Below are 9,129 nucleotides of genomic sequence, written 5' to 3' on the forward strand. Positions count from 1 at the left end.
CAGAAATCCACCTGCCTCTGCCTCCCAAGTGCTGGGATTAAAGGTGTGCGCCACCACTGCCCAGCTAGACCATTATCTAAAGTGTACCAGAGTCAAGTCATAATGCATCGTAACTCTTAACGTAAGAACTGAAACTTCGATGCTCTCGAAGGAAGCCAGCTGTACTCCAAATGTCCATTGAGTCTATCTAATACAACTTTAGCCCACTAGACTGAATGATGCTCTGGAATCCCTAGGATTCTCCAACAGATATGATGAACATGACTCCCAGTTGCAGACATTCTCACCCAACCTCCTCACGGGCTGTTATGAAGTCATGACTCCTCTCACAATCAGAAAGCAAATGCCACGCAAGTGTGCTTGCTTTTTCCTCTCTACACTCTTCATATTCGCAGAAGCCTGTCCTGGGCAGATGTGTGCAGAACAGAGCATGTGGAAGAACACATTCATGCACTTCATTGATTTTCTTAATTTGAAAAGGGGGACAGTTTTACTTTGTTTTAATGACTAAGTTTTCATGTGCTAAACTAGAAATCTGAATAAATCTCTTAAGAATCAACTTCCAGCTAGAATGGTCAAAATGCAAGATGCCAGTCTACAAAATGCATAATCCCAGTGGTACTATCCTCTCATTGACACACACATTTTCCCTGGTATATGTGGAACCTTCATTATGGGTAAGGTACTGGCAGATTTCCAAGTACCAGGCAGCACTGTGTAGGACTGCTAATATTGGGTAATACTGTTACACACAGACACACAAAGCAGTTTTATAAGGCTTAGTCTAATATCAAAGCATTACTGGGGCTTTCTAGACACAAGAATTTTTATTGCACACACCTAAGCAAATAGGAAGTGGTGGGTGACCAGTTAAGTGGTTTAAATACCAGACCATTTTTTTTTTTTACAGTTGTATCTTTATGAGTCTCTCAGAAAGCTTATCTGGCTCTCTGAAATACTGGTCTTCCTACCCAGAGAAGGGAGTGCAGGCCCTGGCAGCAAAGCCAGGTAATGCTAAATAAGACCCAGGCGGAAGAGGCCCCGTGCTTCCAGCAAGCAGCCATTACTCACTGGCACCATCTCTTCTCAGTGACCCGAAGACATTTGGAAGTTACAACACAGCTCAGGATGTACTTTTACACGCCTTTAGTTCAGGTCACTTCCCTTAGATAAAAGCAGAAAGATGGCTGCTGCATGATCAGGAAATGGAGCCAGCCAGATGTGCATAAGATAGATTCCTTTTTATGTACCCGAGAGAATTGCATTGACAATGTATTAAAATGAAATTATCTTTAAAATGAGCATGATTAATAACAATATGTAAAATGAACTAGGGTGTCTATGGTGTAAGAAAACTGCCAAGACTCTGCCTGTGTTGGAGTTAGTCTCCTGATACCCACATGGTCAAATTATTACTGACTGGGTGACCTAGTCAGGAAGAACAGGGCTCTTCATGGACGGGCCCGGACGGGTTCCTCAGGCCCGGTTTAGTCAGTGGTGCAATGATAGAGCTGAAATACTCATGGGATACTGGTTCTTATTCCTTTTCGTTATTGATTGGCATACTGGGTCATAATGACATGTTTTCTTGGACCCAGAACTAGAGGTCTGTGCAGTTGGACACATGAATGGCTATGTGCTAACATGAAGGAACTCATCAACATTAGCGCCTTCTGCATTCTTGGTTTTCCTTCATACACTAACAGTTTCTTAAGACATGAAATTTTACTTAAGTCATGCTTTCTCCAGATATAACCACAAAGCACCAAATAATACTAACACCTGAATCATAAGAACACACAGAGATGTATCTTTATGGGTGGAAGGCGGAAGTTCACAGGTTACTTACTTAATGCCAAGGATCTGAGTAACTGAAAATTGCTATTTTGGGACCATATGGACCTAGCATTTTTGTGAAACAGATTTGAGGCTGTGAGAACCAAGTTGTCCTACTAAGCACACTATCCTCATATTTGTGTAACTTAGAGATTCAGGCCCTTCATTTGCCTAGATTATGTCCACACACAAATTTTGTTTGTCGCCAGAGCTATAAGCAGAGAGAGAAAGAAAGCTCTAGTAGATTGAGACGGTGCATGGTACAGCAGTGGGTAAACCCATGAGCTGGTCTCACGGCAGATTTTCAACATCTTATTTTCTATACCCAAAGTAAAAAAACTGTTTAATATTATTTGTGATAAATTTAACAGAATATATGATCCCTAAAAAAGTAGGCATTCAAACAACTGTATCCGATATGAGAACTTACACACTTGCCCTACATGAGATGAAACAGAGAAAGATGGCAGAAGCTTTGCGTAGACGCGTCTTCAGAGGAGACACAGCAATGGGCAGCCTGGATGTGCAAAGATGCTCCAGTCAGTGACAAATGAGGGAAACACAGATCAAAACAATTCACAGTTTCACCATTTAACTATGAGGATGGCTGTACTCAAAAGGTCAGCAGATTAAATGTCAAAGGTCTGGGGAGAAGGCAATCATTGCAAGCCATCAGTGTGAATGTGGATTGGAACAGTCATCTTGAAAAACTATGAGAAACTGAAAGTACAGCTACACACACACACACACACACACACACACAATGTATGTATGTATATATGTACATACATACATACATACACATGTATAAATATTTGGTGTTCATTGACATAAAATAGATGAAGAAGACAAAGAGGAGGCAAAATGCGAATAACAACTTAAAGCATAGGAAAGGAAGAAGGAACCCCACAAATACAAGGAAATGAGCCAAACATTGTTCAAAATATGTTTGGAAAGAAAATAGGAAGAAGATACGTAGAAAGGGAGAGGCAGACTGGTGATATCCAGGTCAAGCTGATACAGCTCCTTTGGACTCAGAGGACCCAGCCTTACCCTTTCTGTGGGCAGAGGCAGCCAGCAGAGTCTCACAGCACCTGCGTAGCTGCTCATGGCTCTAGTGACCATTAGAATGGCCTGAGACTGAGCTATCAACGGTCATCCAACACTCATCTCAGGTCACCTGACTGAGGCAAAGCAAATGACCTGTGTGGCCTCTTCCCTTGAAAGAGTGTGTCCTGTCCACCATTGTCTGTGGGGGGCTGGGCACTTTTGTCTCAGCCCCTTTTGTTAAGTCCTATATTTTGCCCTCTTCATCCCTTTAGACAAATGGCTCACTGTGACTCTACGTGGAGCATCCTTCCTGGATCATGCCAGGTCTGGCATCGGTTTCTCGATATCCATCAGAGTCCCTTACTGTCCAGCTTCCCATGGTCCCGAGAGTACCCAGACATTGTAGGCCGCAGACCTCAGCCTGCTCAGCCCAATGTGCAAACAAAACAGGGAAAGAGGTTCATTTCTGTGGTGTAAAGAGTCGGAGAATTAGATCAAAAATTAATTGTCAGAGACAAAAATTACTGAAACGTGATGGGGTTGGAATCAGATGGTTTCTCTGAACTACTGTAGTTCCAGTATCCTAATTCTTCCCGGCATAATTTTAAAGATTAACACTCTTTCCCCTCCCCACCCCCAAGGAGAGCTGATCACTTACAGAGATTTATGTCCATCATCTTCAGGAGCAGCTCCGAGTCAGGGTGGATATTTTTTACATAAGTGTAATTATATGTAAGTGCTATAATTTAATTACCACGATTCCATCCCTATTGATTTCAGATACTCACTTAGAGCCCACAGACATGGCTTTGTGAGGCTGACAGACAGGATCATCTGTTCCAATGCCCACTGCTGCAGATGGGATATGGGAAAGACCACTGGTTAAAGAACCTTGGTGGGGGCAGGGGTGGTTCATTCAGGGAGATGTTAAGGTGGCCATTTTAAATTAAGGGCTGGTTTCCAGATAAAGAGGACAAAATGGAGCACAACTGTAGAAGGTTAAAGGCAACATTTGAGAAAAATAGACATAGAAAGTTAAGTACACCGATACAAATTAAATATCAAGATGCAGTAGGTACAAAAATCTTAGCCCTGGAGAAAGCATTCTAGGAGTAACCACTCAAGATTACGGGTATCAGTGTGAAAGAAATGAAGTCTCTGAATTTCAGGGTGGACACACAGGCTCCTCCTACCTCCAAAGGCAGCTCCTGGGAGAGGCACTGAACCTCACATTGTCTTTCAGTTGGAGAAAGTGGCCCTGGAAACAACTCCTTCAAGAGAAAGTGCTCCTCCACAGCTGTGAAGTGTTCTTGAGACATGACTGGCACCTAAAAGGGTCTCTTCAAGGTCTTGAATGCTTTGAGACCATTCATTTTTGCTTAGAAAGCATCCCAGCCATGTAGGGACAAGGCAGGCTCTTGTACAAGACACAAACATTGCTAATATAGGATGGACAGTCCTTCACTGAGTGCAATGATTCTGTCTGCCATCCCTACTGCTGAAGTCCCAAGGTCAAACTAAAATAAATATAAAAGCTGGGTATGGTGGTACATGCCTTTAGTCTCAACAATTGTGAGGCAGAACTTGTAGGTTTGAGGGCAGCCTGCTATATATAGTGAGTCCCAAGACAGCCAGGAGAGAGTTCCTAGCCCTCAATAGATAGATAGATGATAGATAGATAGATGATAGATAGATAGATGATAGATAGGTAGATAGATAGATAGATAGATAGATAGATAGATAGATAGATACGATAGATACGATAGATGATGGATAGACAGAAGACATGATAGATAGATGATAGCACAGTTACATAGATAGATAGATGGATAGATGAGTAGATAGATAGGCTAATACTGGCACCAATATCTAATTATGTTCTGAAAAAATCATATAAAACTTATGACAAAGACACAGATGGGGAAACATTTTAAAAATTGCTACAAATATCTGTATACCCCTTAATATAGAAAATTTAATAGAATAGGAATTCCATATAGAAAAATCCAAAAGATGAGTTGATAAAAGAAAATTAGAGATATAACATATAACCTTTGGTTGGTGTCTCTGTTTCTATGTTGGAATTGTAAGAATGAAACAAAATGGTTTTATATACATGGTCCACTGACTCACACCAGTTTTTTCCAGCCAACAGGTGCTCAGACTTTGGATTGAGTAATAGTGTGTGTGTGTGTGTGTGTATGTGTGTGTGTGTGTGTGTGTTGGAAGATGTTCTCAAAAGTGTAATATTAATTAAAGTAGCAAAACTTTCATTCAAAATTGATGGCTTTATTGTTAGACTACTGGTGGGGTTTTTAATTCATATTTATTAATTATATCTTGAACTCCCCCATGAGGCATCCTGGACCCCAGACAGATTTCTGATTAAACGTTCCGTGTAAGTAATAAGTGAGCTCCACCCTCCTCTTCCCTCTAGTGTTCCCTGCCAGGCTGGCATGATGGGAGCCCATGGAGCCGTTCCTGCACACAGTCCAATGCTGGCAAGCTGTGTGGGGCGCCGTTCTATGCACTAACGGAGCTACTGGATCAGGCAGTACAAACAATAACTGGAGGGCTGCAAAAACAGCTTTCTGTTGGTGTGATGCCATCTCTGAGCAGCTGACTCCGATAATAAGAGCACTCTGTGTGACCCAGGTGAGCTCCGTGGAATCCGCCGAAGGTCTAAAATCAGAAATGAGGTTCACAGAGGAAGCGGGGATTCCACCCAAGTGGACTGCGATGTCAACTAGTGGTGTTTAGCATCAGCCTGTTGTCGAGTTCTAATTGATGTGAATTCTGTCACTGAGCGTGGGGTGACAGAGTAACAAATGCCAGAAGACATTAGGCAACTGTAGAGCTGAGCAGCAGTAGAAGCTGGAAGCATTATTATTACGGAACGTTCAGAAAAGCAGACTGACCTGAACTGGCGACTGGTAGAAAGGGGTCCTTAAGGGGTCTTCTCTCGAGCGCTCGGGGAGAAATGGGGACATTGTCTTAGTTACCACTCTATTTCTGTAAAGAGACACCATGGCCAAGGCAATGTTTATAAAAGAAAGCATTTCCTTGGGAGCTGCAGTATAGTTTGAGAGGGTGAGTCTGTGATCACCTGTGATCTCCAAGAAGCAGATAGGAAAGGTGCTGAAGCCTTAGCCGAGAGCCTGACATTCTAATCCACAGGCAGCAGGCAGAGAGGGAGAGAAGGGGTGGTGTGGGATCTGAAACCTCAAAGGCCCCCACTCGAAATACCTGCTAATGCTTCCCAAACAGTTCACCAAGAGGGGACCAAGAATTCAAACATAGGGACCTATGGGGATCCTGTCATTTACAACACCACAGATATCTCACTCAAAAGGGCTTCTGCCTTCTCTTCCAGTCTATTCTTTGTGCCTTCCATCATTTCTTCCTTCCCACCCTCTGCCCCTCCCTCTTTCCCTTCCACCTCCCCTCTCTTTTCTCTTCCATCCTTTTGTGTTTTGTTTCTGTGATGTATCCCAGTTGGCTCACGCTGGCCATCATCATTTTGCCTTGTTCTTCAGAGTGCTAGAACTGCAAGCTGGCACATCTATGAACAGATTTCCTTTGAAAGGCTTAGAACCAGACAGCACTATCCCTCTGCCCGCCATCTCCCAGTAGAGCTTGTCTCTACAGAGAAAAGCCCAGGTCCTTCCGCTGACCCAACAAGCCCATGAGAACTGTCCTTTGTGAGCTGAACCTCACTTGTCCCCTTCTTGCTCTTCCTCCATTTCCAGTGGTAGATGGATACAGATAAAGCCCAAAAGAGGCAAGAACCCACTATGATGAAGTGGGTTGTGAACCCACTATGAAGAGGTGCATACTGCTCAAACCCATCAGCAAGTTCCCCTAAATCCAGACACAATGATTCGTCTAGAAGGCCACACAAATCTTGGATTTTATGACCTACAGAAGTGTCCAATATCCTGGGTGTTAGTCATCCTTCTAGACCCTAGAGCATTGACTCTTTGGTCCCCTCTAAAGACATTAGAGACAATTTACTGTTCTCTATAGACAAAGCCCTTGATGAGACAAATGCCTGTGGATCGGGATCAGATGCTCCTGGGAGGTAAAGAGTATTAGAAAGCCAGGAGTTTCCAGGAGTAGAGAATGTAGGCATGAGTTACTGCTCTCAAATTACTAAACACTCATATTGGTAATAAAACAACATTAGGTGATTTTGTTTGGTAAAACTGAAATTATACAAAATTTTTTCTCTGGTTACTCTGAGCCAGACTGAAAAATTAATAACAACAATTTACACGAAAAATTCCCAAGTATTTGAAAATTAAGTAATATATATCAGAATAATGTATAGAATAAAGATTAAGATACAAAGTAAATTAGTGAAATATATTAACTAAGCTGAATAAAATCCAGTTTTTCAAAATCTGTGGGATGTATTCAAAATAGTGTTTTGAGTAAATTTTCTGTCATTAAGTACTTACAGTAATAAATAAAGTCTCAGCCTGGGCAGTGGTGGTGCATACCTTTAATCCCAGCACTTGGAAGGCAGAGGTAGGTAGATCCCCTGAGTTTGAGGCCAGCCTGGTCTACAGAGTGAGTTCCAGGACAGCCAAGGCTACACAGAGAAACCCTGTTTCAAAAAACTGTAAATGAATGAATGAATAAATAAATAAATAAATACAAATAAGGTCTCAATCAATTAGCTAAGTTTTCATATTAAAAATATGAAAGCCTCAAAAATGAGGTGACTCATTCCTGTGTTTGGGAGTTCTATTTGCTAGCATATGGTGTCAGGTTGGGGCACTGTCCCCACCAGCATATGGTAACTCCATTTAAGTTCTTTTCATATATCTATATATTTTAGGAAGCATCTACAGTAGAAGGTTGCTAAAAGGCCATAGTCTAGTTATCTCTCCCTGTAGTTACTCCTCTACCCCGCTCTCCGATTGCATTCCCATTTAATCCTTCTATTCCCATTCCCGCTCTATCCCTTTGTAACAGTCTATTCTATTTCCCCTTGCAGATAAGATCCTCTCCTCTGTCCTGGAGCTTTATTAGCTATTGACCTATGTCGTTATTTGGACTGTAACACACATTTTTTGGTTTGGTTTTCATTTTTTTAAGAGAGAGAAAGAACATGGAATTGAGTGGTTGGAGGAAGGTTGTGGAAGGAGCTGGGGATGGAGAAAGAATAAGATCAAAATATATTCTATGAAAAATTGTATATACAAGCAAGGCACGTTGGCTCATTTCTAGAACCACAGCAGTTTGGTGATTGATACAAGTTTAAGCCAATGAGTCTTTGCAAGATGAAAAGAGACCAACCAAAAGCAGCAGCTGTGCCAGATGTGGGGTCTAAGAGTTTAATCACACGTGGGAGGCAGAGGTAAGTGAATCTCTGTGAGCTTGAAGCCAGCTCTGTCTTCATAAACAGTTCCGTGCTAGCCAGAACAAAGACCATCCAAACAAACAAACAAACAGAAACATAAAAAAGCACCTCCCCAAACCAACAATAGCCCAATCAAGAGGAAAAAGGCTCAGTGCGTAAGAATGCTCACAACAAACGCATGAGTTCAAGTTCTGAGCACCATGCAAAAGCTGGGCATTTTGACCATGTATCTGTATCCTCAGTCTGGGGTCAGGGACAAGCAGATCCCTGAATCTCACAGTCAGCTAGCCTAGCAGAAGCGGCACTGCTGGTCAGTGAGATACTCTAACTTAAAGCAGTAAGGCGGGAAGGACAGAGGAAGAGATGCTAGATGTGTCCAGCACGCACTTGGGCACATGCACCTACACACTCAAAAACTTTCCACAGTCTTCTAGTCAGCTGAACACAAATGCCTAAGGGTCAGCAGTAGGGAATTGTAAATATGCATAGCATAGTCCCAGAAGAAGAAGAAGAAGATGAAGAAGAAGAAGAAGAAGGAGGAGGAGGAGGAGGAGGAGGAGGAGGAGGAGAAAGAGAGAGAGAGAAGAGAGAGAGGTGGGGAAGAAAATATAGTTAAAGAAAAGTTGACCATGAATTTTCAAGAATTAATGTAGACACTAAACCAGAAATTCTGATGACACTGAATATAACTGCCCCAAAGTTATAATAAAACCCTCTCTCTCTCTCTCTCTCTCTCTCTCTCTCTCTCTCTCTCTCTTTCTCTTTCTCTCTCTCTCTCCTCTTTAGGTGGGGAAGAAAATATATTTAAAGAAAAGTTGAGCATGAATTTTCAAGAATTAATGTAGACACTAAACCAGAAATTCTTATGACACTGA

The sequence above is a fragment of the Mastomys coucha genome, unplaced genomic scaffold (assembly GCF_008632895.1).
Source record: "Mastomys coucha isolate ucsf_1 unplaced genomic scaffold, UCSF_Mcou_1 pScaffold13, whole genome shotgun sequence".
NCBI lineage: Eukaryota > Metazoa > Chordata > Mammalia > Rodentia > Muridae > Mastomys > Mastomys coucha.